This window comes from Phyllostomus hastatus, unplaced genomic scaffold (assembly GCF_019186645.2).
Source record: "Phyllostomus hastatus isolate PE091 unplaced genomic scaffold, TTU_PhHast_1.1 phas_contig_58, whole genome shotgun sequence".
NCBI lineage: Eukaryota > Metazoa > Chordata > Mammalia > Chiroptera > Phyllostomidae > Phyllostomus > Phyllostomus hastatus.
In genome coordinates, this window is record NW_025333916.1 from 32,809,634 (window position 1) to 32,833,414 (window position 23,781).

The window sequence follows — 23,781 nt, forward strand, 5'->3', positions numbered from 1 at the left end:
ACTTTGTTTGTGGTGGTTGATCCAGTGTAATTTGTGGCCTGGGGCTTGGCCTTCTGAGGACCCAGCCCTGGAGCTGTCAATGCCGAGGAAATGTTGGGATGCCGGCCCCACCCACAGCACCCCCACCTCCAGGACCAGGGTGTGGTGGCCATGCTAGGGCTCCAGGGCCATGGGCAAGGTCACATTCCCGAGTCTCCACAGGTTCTCCTGCATGTCCTCCTGCTGTCAGCACTGAGGACAGCCTGGTTGTTCAGGCCCCAAGGCTGCAGGGGCTAGACAAGCGCTCTAGGGCGAGCTCATGCATCCGGAGAGGATCCAGGATGCCCAGGGCTAGGTACGAGGAGCAGTTCCTCCCATAGAGGCCCAGGAGAGCCAGGGGCAGCCACAGGCCCCTGTGGTGACTGAAATCCAGCCTTGGAGAAGGGCCTGTTTTTCTTCGTGGAGAAAGGCTCATGCCTCAGAGCCACACGGCTGCACCTGCCTGAGGTTCACTAGGAGGTTGCACACACACCCACACTCACACACACACATATACACACACCCTGACATGCACGTTCACTCACGCATGCACACGAGAACTTCAGCTTCCAAACAACTACACGTAGTTGTCTTCTTGTAGCCAAACATCACGTGCCCTTGCGGGGGCCTTCATGGTGGAGGAAAAGCCAGGTGACTCTGGAACAATAGCAGAGCACAGTTCACTGTCATGAGGATCACTTTCCCCACACCTGCAGGCACAGCTTAAACCTCACTTTCCTCTTTGTCAGAAGGGAGCCAGGTGGGCAGCCATGAACCCCTAAGCTGTGCAGTCCCTCTGACGTGTTGGTGCAGCTGCACCGTGGTGTGCGCCTTTTCACACCTCACCTTTTCCAGAGAGCCAGGCCGGACGAGCAGGGGCTCCGTCCTCAGGAGTCCGCAGCTCCCTCCGGGTGTGTGCTGGGGAAGAGGACACTGCTTCGGCTGTTTCAAGAGAGTATTCCTTTTGGGGTGGGTGGCGCTTGCTGATTTGCATCTAAATCCTGTTTTTATGACTCAGGTTGGGGCCAGAGGAGGGCTGGTTCCTATAAGGATGGCAGGGAGCCGGGTTCCAGGCAGCTGTGGCCCCAGATCTCCTGGGTACGAGGGCTCCAGAGAAGGACAAGAGCCCCAACATCTGTACTCCACCCAGCAAAGAGGGTGGACCGTGAGAAACTCCAGGGAGAAGATGGGCTCAGCGCTGTGGCTGGGACCCTGGGGCAGTGATGCGCACAGGGGTCCCTCTCACCTGAGGAGACTGCGGGATGGACGGCGGGCGGCACACTGGGGCCCATAGAGGGAGGGACCCCACTGTCCTCTAGTTCCGTGCTGTATTTCCCTCCCTCTCAGCTTCCAGCTGTTTTAAAGCAGGAACAGCCATCCCTGATGTCCTCATGTCCACCCCAGGGCCTGGCACACAGTAGGCCCTCAATAAGCCGATGGATGAACAGTAAGGGAAGAGGAATGGAGGGGAGATTCAGGGCCTTGCCAAGTTCTCCCAGCCACAGCTGGCACCGTGTGGACTTGGCCGGGCTGGGCAGCTCACTGCTCATGCTCCTTCCCTCAGGAGCTGAGGGGCAGGTAAAGGCTGCACCTGACCCACCTGGGCAGAGGATGTCACTTGTTCCTGTGCCCAGGCCAGGGGTGATGTGACCGTGAGTCCACGTCCAATTTCCTCAAAGACACAGGGAAGCCTGTGGCTCTGTGGGTTGGCTCAAAGTGGTTTTCTAGGAGCAAAATGTTCTAATGAACATGGAAAAGAAACAGTGGTCTACATTGTGTCAAAGGAATGTTTGTTGAGACACAACGTCTGGGTTACAGTGATGTCAAAATCTCCTGTCAACTCAGTCCCCCATTGTTGAGCCCCATGCATACAAAACATGTGGGCGAGTGACTCAGTTTTTGCCCTAATTGACTTAATGTATTGGTGTCATGGAGACGCAGACACAGAATAACTTCCTGACAGGGGCTTAAACATAAGAACAGATTTCCAAGAAAGACTACATTATTCTCCTCTCTGGAGGCTCATGGGAAGGTGTTTGGGTCAATTCCGGGCAGAGAAAGACTTGGGAAGACGTCATGAAGGCCTTTGAAGTTGGATGACTTTGACCCTTCTGGGCCACCAGAGTTACTGAAAGAAAGGCCACAGCACTCACATTTATACACACATGTTAAGTGATCTTTGTGTGCTTTCCAGAGCAGCAGTGAGCTGCAAAACAAGGCATGAAGTCTCACGATGGAGCCCATTGTTAATTCTTGAATAGTTCTAAATGATGCATGCTTCAAATTAATCTTCATGCATTTAGCCTGGAGCTCATGGACGCTCCTCTTCTTAACACGCACTTTTAGTTAATACTCATTTTTTTTGCAAAGTCCTGAGCTGAAGTTTACTAGAAAATATCCAAAGTGGAGAATCTGGTTGCTTTTAAAAGTAATATTTAGTTAAAGCAAAGGTTTAAAACACCATTTTGCTAAACTTTGGGACGTATCTGGAGGGTTAGCCCTGTCTGCCTATTCAGTGAAGCACTCTCTCTTTACACTATGAGAAGCAGTGAGGTTCTGTCCTGGGACGCACAGGCTACACACGTGACCATGTCTCAGTGTCGCGAGGAGAGGGCAGGGAGCAGGCGCACACCCTCGGTCCAGAGGGTTTCGCAAGCCTTCCCGCAAGATTAAATGCTGGGCTGCTGGGAGGATTTCAGATCTGAACTGGAAACATATTTGTTTTTTTCTGCTTTGATGAGTTTCTGCTGTTTTGCAGGGCTTTGAAGTTTACTCATTGACATTAAATTGCATTAATTACTTTTTAATTTATACTTTTGTGCACAACTTTAAGGCTTTACAAAGGGCCTAACATGTGCATAGATTCAAATAATTCAAAGGAACGGATCCCACAGTTACTTCTAATTGGCAGCAGAACGTGGCCTCCAGTTTATTACAAACTTACATGCTCTGGTTTAGAGCTAATCTCAACTTCCCCTTGAAGTTGGAATTTAAAACCTCACTCGCGGCTTGACATGGTATTATCCAAGGAGAATGTTTGTTTCATAATTTGAAACAAGAACCTGAATCTTTTATGAGGCCCAATATTATTTCCATATGAGGAACAGAGCTGGAAAGAAAGTGGTTAGAACGGAGCAGTGAGTCTGGACAGTGTCCCTGCAGCCCTGCTGGGAGCTGTGACAACTCTACTTACGTGTCCTCTTCAACTGAGGTCTTGCCTGGGGAGTGTGCAGAGCACACCTTCACCCCAGGTCCCTGTGTGGTGGCAAATCCCACAGGCCTGGCTGGAGGGGAGCTTCAGTTTCCATCTTGCTCTCCTTCCTAGCAGACGCCTCTGGTGTCTGCACAGAACGACCAGTGCTCCTTCACTCGATCGTCCACCTCCTTCCTTTCTTTTCTTTTCTTTTCTTTTCTTTTCTTTTCTTTTCTTTTCTTTTCTTTTCTTTTCTTTTCTTTTCTTTTCTTTTCTTTTCTTTTCTTTTCTTTTCCCTCCCTCCCTTTTTTCTTTTTTCTTTCTTTCTTTCTCTCTTTCTTTCTTTCCTTTCTCTTTCTTCTTCTGCTCCCTCTCTCTCCCTCTCTCTCTCCCTCTTTCTTTCTTTTTCTTCCCTTTATCAGAAATTTCTGGAGGGTGTGCTATGGGAGGGGTGTCTTCCAGGCTCTGGGGGCCAGCAGAGAGATAAGGAGGACCTATACTCCCAGGAGGTAAGCACACACATGCAATGGCAGAGGCCCAGGTGCATGCAGAGTAGAGAAGCAGGGGCTGCTGCTTTATCTAAAGCCCAAGGGGCTGTCCCTGTAAGCAGATCACAGAACAGAAACTGGGATATGGGATCATACTGGGAGGTGGTCCTAGAAAGCATAAGTGTCTGTATTCCCCAACAGTGGACAGGAGAGCAGGGGTGTTCTCCCTCACCTCTGCCCTGGGGCCACTGAACGCCCACACTGTGGGACGGCCCTGCCCTGGGGCCCGGGATAAAGCCATCTAGTGAGGGGTAGGAAGCTGCGAGCATGTTCACATGTACAACTCATAACCATATGCAACCCAACACCAAAAAACCCCCAAACAACTTAATTTGCCCAATTAAGAATGGGCAAAGGACCTGAATAGATACTTCTCCAGAGAAGACATACAGATGGCCAATAGGCATATGAAAAGATGCTGAATGTCATGTCACTAATCATCAGAGAAATGCAAATTAAAACTAGAATGAACTATCACCTCACACCTGTCAGAATGGCTACCATCAATAAATTAACAAGTGTTGGCAAGGATGTAGAGAAAAGGGAACCCTCGTGCACTGTTGGTGGGAATGCAGACTGGTGCAGCCACTATGGAAAAGAGTAAGGCATTTCCTCAAAAACATTAAAAATGGAATTGCCTTATGACCCAGTGATTCTACCTCTGGAAATATATCCAAAGAAACACAAAACACTGATTTGAAAGAATATATGCACTTCTATGTTCATTGCAGCATCACTTATAATAGCCAAGATTTGGAAGTAGCCCAAGTGCCCATCAGTAGATGAGTGGACAAGAAAGCTGTGGTGCATTTACACAATGGAATACTACTCAACCATAAGAAAGAAAATCTTACCTTTTGCATCAGCATGGAAGGACCTGGAGATTATTATGTGAAATAAAGGAAATAAACCAGTCAGCAAAAGACAAGGATCATATGATTTCACATATCTATGGAGTCTAATCACCAAAATAAACTAGCAAATAAAATAGAAGCAGACTTCTAGATGCAGAAAACAGACTTACAGCTGTTCGAGGGAAGGAGGGTTGGGGGGTGGATGAAAAGGAGAAGGGGTTAAGCAAAGAAAAACAACTCGTACACACAGACAACAGTGTGGTGGTTGCCAGAGGGGAAGGGGGGAGTGGTGGAAGGAAGAAGCGGGTGTGCGGGGGGTAAACAGTAAATGCCTTGGGGTCATGAGCACACAATACAACATACAGATGATGTGTTACAGAATGGTACACTTGAAACCTATGTAATTTTATTAACAAATGTCACTTCACTGAATTCAACAAAATTTTTTTTTAAAGGATGCATGTGGGAAATCATTAAAAGAATAATACAAATCTGATATGGAGGAAATAATAAGACATATTTGATCAGTCAGAAATGGGCAGAGAAGGATAAAAAAGGAGCAGAGGAGACCATGCAGAGCAAACTGTCGGGTGGCAAATTCAAACACCGTCATATACAATAAAATAATGCAATCATTATTTCATCACATCATTACATTATATAATGCTTCAGTTAATTAAAAGGAGAAGACGGTCGGGCTGCGCTACAAACATAAAACAAAACACACTTCATTTCTTCAGATGACAGATAATTGTCGGTGCACAAACACGCGAGGGTGGGAGCAGACACCCACGCAGACAGACAAAGATCAGTACAAATATTTTAGATCTGAAAAACATGGCAAACCAATTCGACCTCGTTGACATGCAGAGAGCCCTGAATCTAACAGACGACCGCAGCATACACTTTTTCTTCAAGAGCAGAAGGCTCATAAACCCAAACCGATGGCATGCTGGGCCAGTCAAAGGCCTCGGCTCATTGTTAAGGGTTGAGAACACAGGGAGAACAGTCTACAGACCACAGAGAAATCAGTAACAACAACATACACGGTGAACGAAAAGCAACAAATGCACGAACAAGATAAACAAAACAAACAAACAAGCGAACAAAAACTCATAGATGCCGGCCACAGTACGGTGGTTACCGGGGGGCAAAGGAGCTTGGGGGGTAACAAAGAGTAAAAAGGGTCAAATACATGGTGATGGAAGGAGATTTGACTTTGGGTGGTGAACACAATGTGATACACAGACGGTGCATCACAGAATTGTACACTTGAAATCTATATAATTTTATTAACCAATGTCACATCAATAAATTTAATTTAAATAGAGAAAAAGTACATGGAAAAATCCTAAATGCTTGAATATGAAGTGATAAACATCTTAAAAATCCAACAGTCAAAGAGGGTCTAGTGGAAATGAGGAAATCTTTTGAACTGGAGGAGGAGGAAAACGTAAGGCGTAAACATTGTGTGGTGCACTGACGAGAAGAGCTGTGCTGAGAAGAAAGCACACAGCCTCCCATGCACATGTGAGGGAAAACACTGGGAATCAAAGAACAAGTATGTTTGTCAAGAACTGGGAACGAGAACACAAAATTACATTATTACAGTCAATAAATTAGAAGAGAGAAAACAATTATGATAACATCAGTAATTAATGAAATAGAAAAGGTTACACAAGAAAAAAATAACAGCCAAGTGTTGGTTGCCTAAAAGAGCATAGTTAAAAACAACATGATAAACTCTTAGAAAGTTTGACCAAGGGGAAAATGAGGCACAAATCAACAATATCAAAGATGGGAACAGAACCGTCACTAAAGATCTCACAGATGTTAAATCATAAAAAGTATGCCTAACAATTTATGCCAATAATTTCAACAGTTCAGATAAATTAAACAAATTCTGAAAAATACAAATTGACAAGACTGATGCAAGTATGAACAGTCCTGTTAAAAACATGGGCACGGTTATGCTCTAAAAATCAGCAATTCACAGTCAATGGAATGTGAACCGCAGCACAGGTAATTGAGGTACAATGCAGACATGCAAGAATGGCAAAATGCTAAAAATAAATCAATATACGTCACAAATAACCAAATAAAATAAAAATAATCCTCTCAACAGATGCTGGTAAAGAGCTCTTAAACGTTCAGCTCCCATTCATTACAACTCTAAGAAATGAAAGAAAAGCAAGTAAATTCCTTTATATAATGAACAGTTTCTATAAACATCGTGTGGAATGCTGAAATGTTGAGATATTTCACACGAAGGGCCATGAATGCCAATTTTTACCATTTACATTAAACATTTTACTAGAGGCTCCTTCCGGTGCAACAATACAAGTAAAAGAAACAGAAAGAAAAAGAAAGGAGGAAATAATACTATCTTTATGTATGGACAACACATATAAAATATAAAGGAATTGGCTCTGGCTGGCATAGCTCAGTGGGTCGAGCACTGGCTGCAAACTAAAGGGTCACCAGTTCAATTCCCAGTCAGGGCACATGCCTGGGTTGCGGGCCAGGTCCCCAGTAGGGGCCATGTGAGAGGCAACCACACACCGATATTTCTCTCCCTCTCTTTCTGCTTCTCTTCCCCTCTCTCTAAAAATAAATAAATAAAATATTTTTAAAAAGAAATGTTATGGAGGGAAACAAATATTAAAAAAATATTTTCAAAAAAATACAAAGGAATCTGCAAACAGCTATTGATGGATACATGATTTCAGCAGGACCATGACTTCTTGGCCAGGAACGAAGTCCATCCAGCGGTCGGCCTGGCTCTACCGATGGTCACCCTTCACCCTTCTGACAACAACACAGGTTGAGCTAACAAGTCCGATAGCCCAGATGGCCCAGGACCCGCCATGTCTGGCCCACCCACTGAGGTGCTGCGGGGAGTGGGGGAGGAAACGGCTCCTCATGGAGTCCTGTGGCTTCCATCCCAAGGACCCAATTTTCTTTCAGGCACTTGCTTTTCTTATTTTTCATGCATTTGTCACAGCACTGCCAAGGCATGCCTCACCACAACAAGTATGACAAAAGCAGTTCTGAGCCCATGTTCCGCTCTCCCTCACCCCCCGAACGGCATTCTCGGAGGAACCGGGGTTCCACGGCCCGCACATCAAACGTCTGCTTTGTTTTCATGGGCACTGCCTTTTAAAACAGGAGCGAGGCAAAAACGTTCTGGTTTACTTGATATGTTTTCTTTTCCTTTTGACTTCGGTACAAATCGTTTCTTATTACTGCAATTGATATTTAATAAACACTATGGCCAAAGGGAAATGCCAGGCTGCTCACCGTGAGAGCTGAAGAGGCGTGAGGCAAAGGGGGAGCCGGGCAGGAAAAGCAGGCCAGAGCGTAGTCTGTAGAAACAGTGGGGCCGGGAATGTTGTAGAATAAAGGGTCTGATTGTGCCTTATTTATTTCTCTTATACTGTCTTGGCTGGTGAGTCTCGTTAAATGCTTTCCTGGAAAACAATGCATTCTTCTTTCCACAGGCACTGTGGACATCCCCACGGCTCGTGAGGGGCCCTCGGAGGAGCCCGGTGCCGGAGCCTGTCGGGGCGCCGTGGAGCTGGCGTCCCACACGGGGTGAGGTGGACCCGCAGGGCAGCCTGTTTGGGGAACCTGGCGCCTTTGCTCAAGGTCCCACAGGGGCTGGGGCAGAGGAGGCGGGGCTGGTCTCTGCTCCCGGAGAGAGTGGCGACGTTGCAGGGAAGGCGAGGCAGTGAGACAGAGCGGCTGCCCGTGAGGAAGACCCCACCGCACATCAGTGGGGCAGGGTGGTCTTCTCAGCAGCTTAACTGAACATCTGCCTGGGGGGTGGGGCAGGGAGGAATGAGCCGTGACCCACAGTTCACATCAAACACAGACATAAACTTAAAATGGATCATAGACCTTACGGGAATGTGAAAAGCATGAAAGTTCTGAAAGGAAACAGGAAAATATGCTCATGACCCCGGGGCAGATTTCTCAGACAGAGAAAGCACTAATCCTAAAAGAAAAACGGGGATAAATGGGACTTTATTACAATTAAGAACGCCTGTTCATCGGAAAGCTCCACTGGAGGGAGGAGCCCAGCCCGGTCTGGGGAGATGTTAGAGCTGACAGGAGACATCTCCTTGGTCCAGAGCCTGGACCAAGGAGACTTAAAAGTGATCAAGGATTGACCCAGCACGTCCCAAGGGAGGACTTCTAAGTGACCATTAAGTGCGTGGGAAGGTGCTCAATAACGCTAATAACCAGGGAAACATAAACTAAAGCCACAACAAGCCAATGCTGCAGATGCCGGACAGCTGGTGTGCACAGGGCTGAGGAGGCCGGGAGTGGGGGGAGTGCCAAGAACAGGGCCCAAGGATTGAGGGCCAAGGACCGGGCGGGGGCTGGGGAGAGGACAGGGTCAAACACAGTGACATCAAGGATGGCGTAATCTGCTGGGCACATCTACCAAAGCTGGACACATGCCAATCCCTGGGCCCATGTCCACATGTCCACCCAAGGCTGACACCCAGAGTACATGTGTGAAAGGCCAGCAGGCCAACACCCCTGTCCCCACCACAGCACCGGGTGGAAACGCCCGCAGGTCAGCCAGCCGCAGGATGGAGAATGTCGCATCGCAGGAGACAGCTCCCTGAGCTGCGAGGGTGGAAGGAGGCCAGCCAGCGGCCAGTGTGGCTCTCTCTGGAAGCTGAGGAACAGCGGGCACTGGTCCAGGCTACAGGAATGGGGACAGTGGGATGTCTGGGCCAGGCACTGACCGGGAGCAGCCTCTGGGGTGTGGGCACGTCTGTTTGTCCTGATTGGGAAAGATGAACACGTGTCTACAGGGTGGGGCGAGGTTAGGTTTACAGTTGTAGAGTACGTGAAACAGTTTACTCTTGTCTTGTTATTAATTATTGTATTATCTTCATACAAATACCTGTAAACCTACTTTTGCCCTACCCTACGTATATAGCTGTATTTATGTGTGTGGTTCTGTCAAACTCCGCAGTTAGGAGCTGCGCGCGCTCCTGGACATGGGCTCCCTCGGTTCACAGGATGCACAAGTGCGCAGTGTCTGCTGGTCCTGCTCCCAGGTGCCTGCACATCCATTCCTGGGAAACCACAGGTGTGTCTGGGTGCGGCCCGCGCAGCTGGGGTGAGGGGGAGGCTTCTGGCAGGCGCCCCACCACCCCACCGGAGAGCCCCGACTGACTCCGGTTTCTTCCCTCAGGTTAAAGTGATTGGGAAATAAAAACACAAAGTGAAAACTTTCTCAGGGAACATTGAATCAACTGCTGGTTTTCAAATGGGTGGCAGCAGTCCACCTGGGCTTGCAGGGCCCCAGGTAACCGCCTGCTCTGCTGGGTGCCACACAGCCCAGATGCCTCCCCTGAGCCTGCGTGGGAAAGCGCGTTTCACCAGCCAGAGGGCTCGTCCCACAAGCCAGCGGTGGGGACAGCAGACTCTCCCTCTCTGTCTCTCTTTCCCACCCTGTTTCTGTCTCTGTGTCTTTCTCTCTGCCTCTCTCTCCCTCTCGGGCTCGGTCTCTCTGTCTATCTCTGTCTCTCTCCGTTTCTGTCTCTCTGTCTCTGTTTCTGTCTCTGTCTATCCTCTGCCTCCCTTTCTCTCTGTCTCCCTCTGTCTCTCTCTGTCTCTGTCTCCCTCTATCTCTCACCATCTCTCTCTAAATATTCCTCTCTCTGGCCCCAGGCCCTCCTGGCTCTGGTGTCCTGGGTGGTCTCTGCTGCCTCCAGACTGGCTGCCAGGCCAGCAGGGAGCAATACTGTGCACAGGTGTGTGTTTGGGAGAGCCTATGTGTGCCTGTGTGTGCTGGGTATGCATGCATATGTGGGTACATGTGTATGGGTGTGGCATGTGCAGAACCATCCCTGACATCCCCTCCTGCCAAACTGCCTCTAGATCCCCAGGTCAGGCCAACCCTGCTGGTCTCCTGCAGCCTGGGGGTAGGGGATGGACGACAGACTCCCGATGGGAAGGAAGCTTGACAAGCAGGGTGGAAGCTTGACAAGCAGGGTGGAAGCTTGACAAGCAGGGTGATAGTGGGCGAGGGGCCATGTTACCTGGGGGGAGAAAAGAGCAAGAAGACAGAGGAAAGAGCTGGTGCTAGGACCTGAGACGAACCTTGTCCACCAGGTTGGGGAGCATGCAGCCTGGAAGGCCAGGGAGAGTCTCCAGGAGGCAGGGGTTTGGAGGCACAGGGCACAGAGGTGAGTGATTCTGATTACCTGGGCAGGCACGAAGGTGGAATGTGCTGGGACTGTCATAGCACAGGAGGAAGGGGTGGACTGGGCACAGGAAGGGGCAATGAGGAGGGGCCAGCATCCTGGGGAGTGGATGATGTGAAGGGAGAGGACACAGTCCCTCTAGTTGAAAACCCATTTCCTGGAGCTCCCCAGGAAGACCCTGCAGGATGGCCTGGAGGGAGGGGTATGGCAGGTTGGGTGTTTTCTTCGGCAACCTAGCTGTATTTTGGACGAAACAACCCAGTGAAGAGCCTCACTGGAGATACCTCCTTCTCTCATAGCGGCAGAGGGCTGGCCGCCTTCCTGGGGAAATGGAGCACTGCAGAGATGACGTTAGAACCCAAAACCCTTCCAGTGGTGTGTGCAAATGCCCCGGGGCCATCCCACACTGCCGTCCTGCAGTCGGGGGAGATGCAGACCCCCACCCGCCCACCGCACATGGCCACAGCTCTCTTCCCGTTATATTTGGGATCCTCACACCCTGCAAGCTCTGGGGTCCACTCTTGGTCAGCTCAGGGACACCTTACTCTGTGCCCCCAAGATGAAGGGTCACCTCTCTTCCTCCTCTGTCTTCCATGGTTTTCATATCTTAATCCAAAGTTTGCCAGGATGCTGATCAGCAATTTCCAAATGATGCCACCCCTTGCTCTCTCCTCTTCAATTCAGCCCGGGAGCATAGGGAACTCCCCACCCGCCCTAGCAGACCCAGCTCCTGGAGACCTTCGCCAGCCAATCCTGCCTGGATGTTCCTCCTTTCCCAGCTGTCCTCTTCGCCTGTACCTACTGGGTTGAGCCCCCGTGCTCAACTTACTCAGCCTCCACTCCCAGGGACTGGGCTGGCCAGGCTGCACCACATGCTGCAGAAGTAGGTGAACAGTGTCATTCTCCTGGGACATCTTGGAGTGGCTGGAAATCTCTGGCCACATTTTAAAAAGAAACTCCTCTTCCATGATGGCTGAATAAGATGGGTGTCTTTTCCTGGCCCTGGTTGGTGTGGCTAAGTGGATTGAGTGCTGTCCTGCAAACCAAAGGGTCACCAGTTCAATTCCCTGTCAGGGCACATGCCTGGGTTGCGAGCCAGGTCCCCATTTGGGGGCATGGGAGAGGCAACTGATTGATGTTTCTCCTACACACTGATGTTTCTCTCCCTTTCTTTCTCCCTCCCTTTCCCTCTCTCTGAAAATAAATACAATCTTTTTTAAAAGTTAAAAAAAAGATGTGTGTCTTTTCCAGTCTAGAAAGGAGGCTTGTGTGGTAAGGCTTCTAGCAGCTCTTCCCACAGGTGGGAGGACAGGGGAACATTAAAGAGAAGCCCACCAGGCGCCTGCCGGGCAGATGGGGCCTGGGGCTCCCCTATGTCTTCCAAGCCAAAAGGAGCCATTCATAGCTCCTCCAAAGGGACCACCCCAGGAAGATAAGAATGATGTTTTTCCGCTGGTGTTTTGCAAGCTGACTTCCTTCTTTGTTCTGCCAATTTTCCAGAGAAGAAAGCCGCCTTTTCTCTGGAGGCTGGCAGGAGCTGTGGGGAACTGAAGCACGCTGCCCCGCTCCATATATAACCTCCCTTCAAAGCAAAGCAGGGGCCGTGTGGTGTGTGGGACCTGGGGGCCCTGGTCCTGTGGGTCAGGCTTCTGGTGGTGACCCCACCCTTTACCTGCTGTCTCTAAGCAGTCATTCACCTCAGGGAAAGTTGGGGTAAAAGAACAAAAGAATAATACATATTCCTCTCCTTCAACTTGTCTTGCGTCTGAACCATTCCTGTCTTCAGAGACAGAGAGAAGCTCTGTTTTTCCTCTTCTTATTGAAAGGAGACCTAACACTTTTCACAGCAAGCCTTTCCTGGAAACGCGCATGGCTTTGTGCTGGCTGATGTGTAAAACAGCCTCGAAAGCCAAAGACCGGCTCCAGACCTGCCCCCAGCAGGCCCCCTCCCCCACTCCACCTCCATGGCAGGGAAGCAGCCCTGGGGGTCGGGGGCCCAGCCCCCGCAGTTAGACAAGCAGCAGCTTCCTTGGGCACTGGTGTCCGGACCGGACCGGCACAGCCTGAAACCCACCTGCTCGGGCAAACGTGCTCCTTGTTTCCCACCACCACCTCTCTTGTAGTGAGGCGTTTTGGTCAGTTTTCAACACAGATTTCGGGCTATTATATGTTTAGAGCAAAACAAATGATAAAACGGTACCAACCCAAGCCATTCAAGCTGGTCGGTCCCCATGGACGCGATGCGTCTCTAAAGAAAACAAAACTTGCCTGGAAGCATCCTAGTCCTTAAAAGTTCTCTTTCTCTAATCTCCACTTTCCTCAGACTTCCCCGTGGAGCCTGCTGGCTTGGAGCTGCAGAAGTTCACCAGTTACCTTAGAACCAGAGTGGACTGTGTGAGGACTAGTTAACCAATTAACCAGTTAACTGGTTAACCAGTCCTTGGAGTGAGGGCTGCAGACGGATCCTTGCTCAGAATCGACTCCACGTACGTTCCTGAGAACATTCCTGGGTTCGCGGGGTGCGCTCTCTGACGTCTGTCTCTCCTCACACTTGTAATTTTAAATCTTTCCCCCCTCTATTAAAAAACATGTGTTTACTGTAAAAACAAAAGTTCAGAACTGAAACAAGGGTCTCCCATCCTCCTCCTAAGAGAAGCCACTCCTGTTGCCAACTCAGCGTGCATATCACGGAGACATTTCCCATGCGTCTGCAGGTAGGACTGTTTGTGTGTGCATGGATCACAGCAAAGGTGTGCGCTGAGAGTGGCGGCCTTTCACGTACAGTCGGTCCTGGACATGCTTCCACTCCAGTCTGCTCATAGCCTGGCCCCTTTTAAAGGCTGCATAGTACTCAGTCCCGTGGATGCGATCATTTAGCTCATGTTCCCGTCGGTGGGTGCTGAGGGTATTACCAGTGATTTCATCTATTGCAAGCAGGGCTGCAGTGGGGACACAGCTCCCACACAAGTGCACTCACACACACACACACACAAGCGTGTCTGTAAGAAGATTTCCCATGGCTGGCGCCCTGACCTAAAAGGCAAGCCCACATTTCTCGGTGTGGAACTAACTCCTCAGCGTGACTAACGGATCCCATTCTCATCTCAAACATACCACCCAGAATAAACCCGCCCACTGAGAGGAGTGGTCACGAGGCCAGAAGCCCCTTCCTCCTACTTCACAATCTCACCCAGGGTGAGCCCGAGACTCGAGTCCTTACGACAGATGCCAGCTTACGCCACGACCAACAAAACACCTCGGGGGCTGCACGCAGTCCTCCAGAGCTGGCTGTCAGCGGTCATCAGTGCGACCAGAGTTGAGCTGAGGACACTGGATGTCTAAGAGGCCGCTAACAGGGCCCTGCAAATCAGAACTGAACCAACGTCACCACTCCCGTCATCCCACCTCAACTGACATTATGAGCAGACTCAGACTCAGTCTAGCTCACTCCTGGGGCGGCTCCCACATCACACTGCCGAGACTCCAGGGGCTGCCAGCAGGTCTGAGGTGCCCTTCTGGCTGCCCAGCAGAATCAGGGGGTCTTTCAAAAAGAGGGACACTCAGGACCTTTTGGAGGGACCCCAGGCACTGGGAAGGCAAAGTGCCAGGTTGATTCTGATGCGCGGCTGGGCTGGGACGGCCTCACTTCTGGGGGGCCTGGCTGGCCTCATGACAGGCTGGCCCCTGCCCAGGGCTCTGCTGGCCCCAGGAGCTCCAGGCCCCCTGGGAGCAACAGAGCCCCTGCCCTGAGGGGAAAGCTGGGGGCTTGGCAGCTCACGTGGACTTTGACCCGAGTGTCATTTTTTGTCTGTCCCCCCCCCCCCCCCAATCAGCAGGAAGAAGGGACAGTCACCCTGGCTGTGCTGTCAGGCTGCTCTGGCCACAGAGGAGCGGCCCCTCCAGCGCCAGCCCTGCGGTCGTATTTCAGTTTCTTTTCTCCTTTATTTGCAAATTCTTCTAGGGAGGCGCTTGATCAGTGGTTCCCAGAAACTGGTCCCCAGCCAGTGAGAGCCCATAATGAAATTTTCCTCCGTCTGTGGTAAAAACAAGAAAAACAGCGCCAGAGGATGGTTCTTTCGGTAAAGCTAACAAGAGTTCATGAAGAAGGCTGCCCTTCATTCGGAGAAGGTTCCTGCCGCTCTGTCCAAGGGAATGACAATGACCTGCCTGTGCACCTCTCACGTGGAGGGCTCCCTGAGGGACTTGACTTTTTGTGAAGCAAGGGTGACCCAGCCCCCCCCAAACCTGGAAGGTAGAGAGTGCTTCTGAAGGCCTCAAAGGGCTGAGCACAGCAGGAGGGGTCCTGACTCACTTGGGGCTGGGCTAGAAGAGGCCCCCACCGTCTCCTGGGACACTTGCTGCTGGGCTTGGACAGCCCTCAAAGGAGACTTGAGCAGTCTCCCTCCCCTCTCCGGCCACCTCCCTGGACTCCCACCCTCCGTGAGAGCCTGAGCCCACACCCTCACACTGGTGTGGGCGACGTGCAAAGCCGGGTGCTCTCAGTGGCCGGATAAACTGGAGTGAGGCAGCTTCTGGCTTTTTCGTCCCACTTGCCGACCATTATCTTGCTTTACCTTCAGTCCATCTTTTGGCTGATGGCCACCATAATTATACCCATTACGAGGATGAAAATGTGGTAGGACCCACACTGTCATACAACTAAATGGTCTCAGCACCAGCTCTGCATAGGGGCACCCAAGCAGCTGAGAAACACGAATGTGTGGGGCCCCCATAGACCTGTGACTCAGAGTCCTGGGAAGCCGGCCAGGGACCTTGCTGGCAGCCAAGACAGGGAAGACCTCAGTGCAAATGTGTGCAGTCTCCTACTGCCCACGCTCCTCTGGCGACCCAGCCCCTGCCCCCACCAGGCTGAGGAGGGAACAGGTGCACGCTGGCCTTAGGACAGGTGACCTGGAGGCAGCAGGGAGCTCCTGCCCTGGCTGGTGCTGTACCAGGGTTGGCAGGCATTTCCCTACCTAACGTCATATTGATAAGATATTTACAGTGAAGCTTGGGAAGGCTGCCTGAGGTCCCTGCTCCCCACAAGGTGAACCCTAGGAGACAAGAGACCTTCAGTGACTTCCAGGCACCTGGAACCTTCAGGAGCAGGGCTGACCACACCCCTGGACCCCCTGGGCCACCCAGCAGTACCCCCCACCCAACCCCTACCCCATGCTCAGGGGTCACTGGACAATTAGCATTTCTCACCAGAGCAGAGTCCCTGCCCCATGTCCCTTCCCTGGCCAGACCTGCCTCCCCTACAGTCAACAGAGACCCAGGTCAGCCACCCCTCACCTCTCTGGGCAGAGGCTTCCAAATCCCAGCTGGCCTTCCCCACCTCACACAGCTGGTGGGGGACCTCAGTCTTTCCCCCAGGCCCCAGGACAGGGGAAGGTGACAGCTCCCTTAGAGCCTTGGAGAGGGTGCTTCTGGCTGGCAGAGCTCTCATACACATGAGGCCATCTCAGCAGACAGACTCTGGTCTGTCTCCCTGGGAGCCCAGAGAGAAACCCAGATCTTGTCCTCTCCCTGCAGGGGCCATCAGGGGTTCCCCGTAGTGCTCAGTTCCCCCAGGCACCCGCCCACTGCACACTGCAGCCTCAGTGGCCCGGTCCTGCTTCCCTCCCCCTGTCCCCGACACCACTTCTCAGTGTCCCAGATGTGGATGTCTTCCCCAGCAAGGGAGCCAGCAGGAGGGGCCTGACCCTGGGTTGGCCCTGCAGGTCAGGAGACCAGTCCAGCTGCTTCCGAGCTCTGACCCACGGGAGACGGACGGGGCGTGGCCAGGTGGCACCCAGCAGGGGGCCTGGTCCCAAAGCCTGCTGTGAGCGCCCCTCCTCTCTCTGCCGGCTCTCCTGGATCTCCTTTTGTCATCCCATTTCCCACGTCTGGCGAGGGTAGAAGAAGAAGGCCCATGGTTGTGGGCCCTCGGGGTTCAGCATGCAAAGACTGAACCCCCTTTCTGGGGGAGCAGAGAGGTAAAACCTACGGGCTCAGGACAGTCCCCGTGGGGAGCCCTGAATGGAGGCTCCTCCTGCACAGGCCCCCTCAGGAGAAACCTAGCCTCGCTGGGCTGGGGTAGAGAACCGGAGGAGCGGGGCATTGAGATGAAGGACCGCAGCTGGCGTGGGCGTGCTGGGCTTCGTTCTGTTTTCACCCTTGAGAAGCAGGGCTCTTTGGTCCACGTCTCACTCCCACCAAACATGCCGAGTGTCTGATCCCTCGTGGAGGCCAGAACGGTGACTGGGAGCAGACAGACTCTGGTCAGTCAGCCCTGGAGGCCAAGGAGAACGCGTCCAGAGGCGCCTGGCGGTGGCCAGCAAAGGCTGGGAGCAGGCAGCCGGAGTTAGTTCAGGGACTTTAAAGACTCTCTTGAGAGCTGCAGGCATTCAAATTAAAGAGACAACTTCTGCCAGGAAATAAGTGTTTGATGCCAAGTGTCAGCACACAGGGAGAAGGCGCCCTGGGAACTCAGAGGCCAGAGGGGTTGCCCAGGGCCCAGGAGCTTCGGAACCACTCGCTCTCACCTGGGGGCATCAACCAGGTGACCAGTGACCAAGGGAGGCACTCAGGCAGTGTCCCCAGCTTGGGAAACCCAGGTGAGGAGAGACTTGAAAAGGCTAGGAGAGAAAAGAGAGCAGTTCAGTTTGACAGAGCAGCACAGTTATTAAACACCTACTGTGTGCCCTGAATAAGACAGGGCCCCTGCCCTCTGGGACGACATGACACCCTCAGTCATTTTAAGTTACTGAAGGGCTACTTGGGGGCCTGGTGTTCTAAGGCGCTGAAGACAGGCTGAGTCATGTCGTTGTCTGAGCCCCTACCTCCCACAGCAGTGGCCACTTTGGGTCACCCCCTCACAGTCTCCCCTTGCCCTGCCTAGAACTGCTCTGAAGGGCACCAGAACAGATGGCCAGGGCACCCCTTGTCTTATGCCTGGATGCCTACAGCAAGAGGATTGGGGTCAGGGACCTTGTTTACAGAAGAAGAAAATGGTATCAGACACCAGACGGCTGAGTGGCTGTTGTTAACAGCTGGACCTGCACAGGGTCCTTGCCCACATCCCAGCGCAGCCTGCAGCCCTTCCGTTCCTGCCGGAACCCCTTGTGGGAGGAGCACTGAGTGGGCAGTGGGGAAGGAGGTCAGAGTTCACCCATACAATTCCTCCCCATCCTAGTCACCCCAGATGACTAAATTTGTGTTTTTTTCCTAAAGATCTTATGCAAGCAAGAAGCAACCAGATAGAGGTGGCAATAGTCTCAAACCCATCTGAGTTCCTTTGGGCTTGCTTTACTTACAGATGAGAGCCGTGGAGGTCACGCTAGCCCCCTCTCCCAGCCCACCTCTCCTGTTGCTGACTGGAGGGGAGTTGTGGCTGGAGGGACAAGGGGCTGAGGTCACTGTGGGTCGATGGGCTGACCTGGGGTTGGTCCACCAGTGTGGATACGCGCACATCTCCATCAGGGTGTACTTCACAGGAAGCATCCTGCATCTCAATAAACAAGATGGTCATTGTGTGGATGGAAGCCGTGTTTCCCAGGCCATGCACAGGGCTTTGAATGACTACCTGGGATCCAAAGGACCCCTGGTTGCACCTGACAAAACAGTGTTTCCAGTGTGTGGCTGCAGTTTCCGAGAGGGCAGCCCTGGTCCACGGTGTGGGCTGTGAGCAGCACAGCCTGCTTTACAAAGAACAGTGTCATTTGCTTCTCCCTAAAAGGGAGCAGATGGCGACAGTAAAACCACAAAAACAGGATGAGCCCCTGCTCTGGATGCCTTGTGCTCCAGTGACATGCGGTGGGCCAGCGGCCCCCTTCGGGTGAGACCCCCGCATTTGATGCGTTTTGTCCTGATTTAATGAAGAACACACTTGTGCTTCGTTTGCAAAGGCTTCATGAGTGCAAAGGCTTCACGGGTGCAAAGGTGTCTGGCTGCACTTACCTCCAAACGCCTGGCCCAGTGTTCCCCTCCCTACTGGAAGCACCAGCTGATGGCAGGAACACTCAAGTCCCTAGGGGAGGATCCCCACAGCCACATCCCTGTTTAGACTAAGGGTTCCTGGACCATCCCAACCCGAGGCCACACCACGGAGGCTGGTACACATGGTACAGCCAGTGCAGCTGTGGCCACAGATGTGGGCATCAGGAGATTCACCTCTTCTTGGGCATGTCTTTCAGGCCCAGGGAGACTGGGCTGACCAGACTTCAAGAAGAATCTCCTCTTCTGAGAGACAAGGTGCCCCACCCTGCCCACGTCCACCTCCAGGTTTTTGGAAGCATTGAAGTGGTAATGAGAAGGCTTTGAAAACCTGCAACAATGCAGATTAATGACTAAAGATATGGCTGCAGCATAGCCCTTCTCTTTGAAAGTACTGAGAACTGATTTTATCAACAGGCAAAACTGTCCTGGAGGCTCCATGATGCAGAAGGGAGAATGCAGGACACAGGCGAGGCCCCCGCCCTCCTCTGCCTTCCTGCAAGCTGCCCAGGACTGGAGGGTGCAGGGCAGCCAGAGGCCCTCGGCCAGGCTCGAGCCACAGCTGCTGTGCGCCAGAGCTGGTTCCAGCTCCTGGTGCATCCTGTGTTCCCCATTATCCCTCTCCTCTGGGCTTCAGTGGACAGAATGCTGCAAATGTCCCTTCCCACACTGGCCATCCCTGGGGGATGAGGATGCTCAGGGGCCTAAGCTCAGGGGAAGGCAGAGCAGTGTGTCCAGAGGCAAAGTCCCTGCAGGCCTACCCCATAGGCAAAGGGGGTAGAGGGCTGGCCCATAGACAGACCCCAGCAAGGACACGCTGCTCAGCATCATGAAAGCAGGGTGCCTGCAAACAGCGCTGGTACAAGAGACTCCAGGAAAGCAGACGCACCTGGTAGTGTTCTCATTGTCATGGCAGCCCCATTGCAAACCTGACACCACTGAACCGGGCAGATGACAAGGGGAGGCACAGTTCTAAGGTACAGTTTTCAGTGTTTTTATGAAGAATGGAGCCTCTGAGGCCAATGTGAATGGGGCCATGGTGCCCCCAAGGCCCTGCAGACCCCTGTTCTAGGCCCGGGAGCAGCACAGCCAGATGGAAGCCTTCTGAGGGGAGGCCTTGTTCATGGGCAAGTGCACATGTAACTTTCCCAGCCAGCACTCCAACCCCTCCTTCCTGAGCTCAAGCAGTGATTGCACCCCAAAACAGAGAGTCGGGGGGCTACAGTGAGGGCCACACCCTCAAGCTCCTTTCACCTTCTTGGCTCCCATGGAGCTGGAGATGCGGGGAAGCCTGTTGCTGCTGCCGGGAGGTTGGTAGGACACTCGGGACACGCCGTGACCCTGTGAGGACGATGCTCACAGACCTCCAGGGGCTACACAGAGGAACGTGGGCCTCACCATGGCGTTTGCCTCATGGTGGGGCTGACTCCTCATGCTTCTGGGAGGCGCACAGTGAGAAGAACCTAAGTGACCGGGTCAGAGGGAGGTCTGCAGGCCTCGCGTCCTCCTCAAGGCACCAACATAGCAACTGCAAGCTCCTCTCAGACAGAGTCCAGGGAGCTGGGCAGAGCAGGAACTGGTGTCTCACTGGGCAAGAGGAAAGAGCTGTGTGCTCAGTAAGCAGGGACAGCACCATAGCCTTGCCCAGTGGGGAGGCCTGGTGTCCCAGCCAGGTGAGCCCTCCTGGGACCCCTGAAGTCTGAGCATCATGTGGTTCCCCACCACCGATGAAGGCCCCCCGCCCCCCAAGGACACATAGGTGGGGAATCTGTGATTTCCATGCGTCGGGGCACGTGGACAGGCTTTTCATAGACACCTCCTGCTTGGGGCACCCAGATGAGGAACAAAGCTGGTGCTCTTTCCCAAAAGTCAGCATGAGGCTCAGGAGGGGTCTGGGCCTCAGGCGGATGGAGCAGCTGCGGGAACAAGGAACACACTACTTAGAGTCCTGGACGACTTTCCAAGGAGCAGATGGAGGTCGCTGGCTGAGGCAATGGCACCATGAGTCAGAGAGTGACCAGGACACAGGAGCAACGTGTAAAGCTTGTGGGCTGGCCCAGCCCTGTTAGCTGCCTTCGGGTCTCACCAGGAATGGTCTGCATCAGTCTGTCATCCCCCCAGGCACAGGGGTGGACACTGACCAGGATGGCTACCTCTGCCCCACCTTCCTGCCCTGCACATGGGCCCTTCCACGGGACCCTCACCGCAAGAGCTCGTGGGCTGTCCTGGCTTCTTCTCCAGTTCTGGGGTGTGAACGGGGCTCCCCAGAGCTGCATGGTCGTATCTACATCTGAGGAGGAAGTCCGCAGTCATCTGGTTAAGCAACCCCCAAAGTGTCCTGGTGGGTAGGTCACCACAGGTTAGTCCCACCTCGGCCCATCGGTGGCTCTATTAAATGACCCTTTCGGGGGTGGAGCAAGTGCGTTCAGTTTCTCGTAGTCAAGAAACTCCCAACTCCCAACATCCCAGACTTCCTGGAATGACTGGTGGTGACCTGCCTCCGGGCTGCAGCCACGTGGGCAGCAAGACAAAAATTAAGACTGAAAGAATTCAGAGGTATGCCTCCTAAAGCAGGAACAACAAGAGATAAAACAGAAACATTGAACTTCAAGACCGAAAACTTCCGTGCTCCAAAGGGTACCATCAAGAAAGTGAAGACAACCCACGAAATGGGAGCACCGTATATATATGTATGAGGAGGAATGTGTACCCATAGTATACGAAGAACTTTACATCTTAACAAATGGCCAGTATACACATAAAAAGATACCTGATATCATTAGTTACTAGGGAAATGCAGGTCAAACCAGTGAGATACCACGTCCCACCCACCAGGATGGCCAAAATTGAAAAAGTCAGGTAGTAACAAGTATCCCAGAAGGTGTAGGGTAATAGGGCCTGGCCGCATGGTGGTGGAACTGTGAAGTAAGGCCGCCGCTGTTGAAAATGCCTGGGCCCACAGACAGGTGGTTCCCCATGTAGTTAAACAGAGAGCAACCACGTGACCCAGCAAGTCCCCTCCCCAAGTCACACCCGGCAGAAATGGAACTGTGTCCACATGAAGCTTGTGCACGCAAGGCTTGTGCAGCTCTGTTCGCAGAACCCATAAAGTGGAAGTAACCCAGATGTCCATCAGCAGATGGATGGGTAAACAGAGCGTGGTTGGCCCATACACTCGGTTTTATGCAGCCGTGAGAAGGAATGGCGTTCCGACGCGTGCTGCATCATGGACGAGCCTTGGAAATACTACGCTCAGTGAAAGAGGCCAGATACACAAGGCCACACATCACATGATTCCATTCACACAAAATGTCCAGAGCAGGGAAATCCACAGAGACAGGGAACAGACTGGCTCACCGGGGCCAGGCATGGCAGGAACATGAGGGGCAAGGCAACGAAAGTGTTCTAAAATTGACTGGTGATGGTCGCACAAATCTACAAAGCTACTGGAAATCCTTGAATTATACACTTTAAGTGGACAAGTTAGAGAGCATATGATTGATATACCTATAAAGCTGGTAAAGAATAAACTTAAAATCTTTTCCAGGAAATTCAGGTCAATGTGGAACACATGAGAACTTTCTGCTGCCTAGCTCTGTGTGACAAGGTAGATGTGCTCCCAGACACTGGCCAGTCCAGGGCAGGCCAGCCGGGGGGCCATGACGAGTGGGGATGGCTTCCAGGAGCACTCACACACCATCTTGGCTCTCTCCAGCCCTCGAGCCGTCTACATTTAACAAAGACCAGAGCCTCAGGAATGAGACTCAATGGGGCCTGCCAGCACACCTGGCCGGGTATCCCAGCCAACCTCCCCCCAGACAGTGTGCAGTGGCGGGCTTCCCAGCATCTGCGAGCATCCTTGATGGATATCTGAGCAATGGGGGAGTGTGTCAGCCACCTCTCGGAGCCCTGGGGCTGGCCACCTGTGCTCCACCCCCTCTACATAAGGGACAGGCTGCCAGTACACCTTTCCTTCCCTCTGCGTTCTTCCGCACAGCTCCATACAGGGCTGTGTCTGCACACAGGTTGTATGTCCATCCTACAGTTGGTAGAGGGTGATGGATAGAGGCACAAGGCATTTGGAAGAGCATTCAATCTCTAAGCTGTTACTTTGCATAACCCACAATAGTATTATTACTATTGTCAAAAACACATTAATAGGACATATGAAACCACTGAAGATGACATACCATTACATTCTAAACTGAGGGTTAAAGGTGCGTATAAGTTTGTGGGAGACAGAGAAAGGGGTCAGGAGAGTCTGGGAGGGTTGCCCAGAGAAAGGGGTCCTGGAGCTGGAAGGTGCTCATCCTCAGGGCCAGAGCCTGGTCCAGGTGCAGGGCCAGCAGAGGTCCCTGTCCCCTGGTACCAGGATGTCTGCTTGCATGAAGCAGCCCACTCTGTGGCCAGACCTCCAGCTGGGGTCCTGCAGGAGGGCTGGTGGGAATGGCTCGCAGGTGAGTGTGCCCACTGTACAGTTCACATGCCCTGTATTTGTACCTCTGTTTACAGCTTGGTTCCAGGCTGACGGTCACCACAGGGTCTGCAGGGGTTAGGGGTGGGTTTTGTCATTGACCAGCTGTGTGCCTGGGGGAATCACATGGCACTTTGGGCCACTGTAAAGTGGGTGATGACAACCTCTGCCCCTTGATGGCCTAAGAACTGGACAAGGTGAAACATGTGAATCGTCCATGGCTGGACATCAACTCTTCTATGCCTGTTATCCCGTGGGCAAGGGGTAGGGAGGGTCCCAGCAGAGGGGGCTAGCTGCATTGGCGAGCTGGGGAGGCCCAGCTCCGTCAAGGAAAAGAGGGTGGGCACCTGGGCAGATAAGTAACCTCACCATGGCCATCCGCCTCCAGGGTTTGGAGCTGGCACCAGGCCACAGTGGGGTCACCCATAACCGGAGATGTGGGAATGACCACACAGTTACAGCACCTGCTGAGCTGAAACTACTGTGG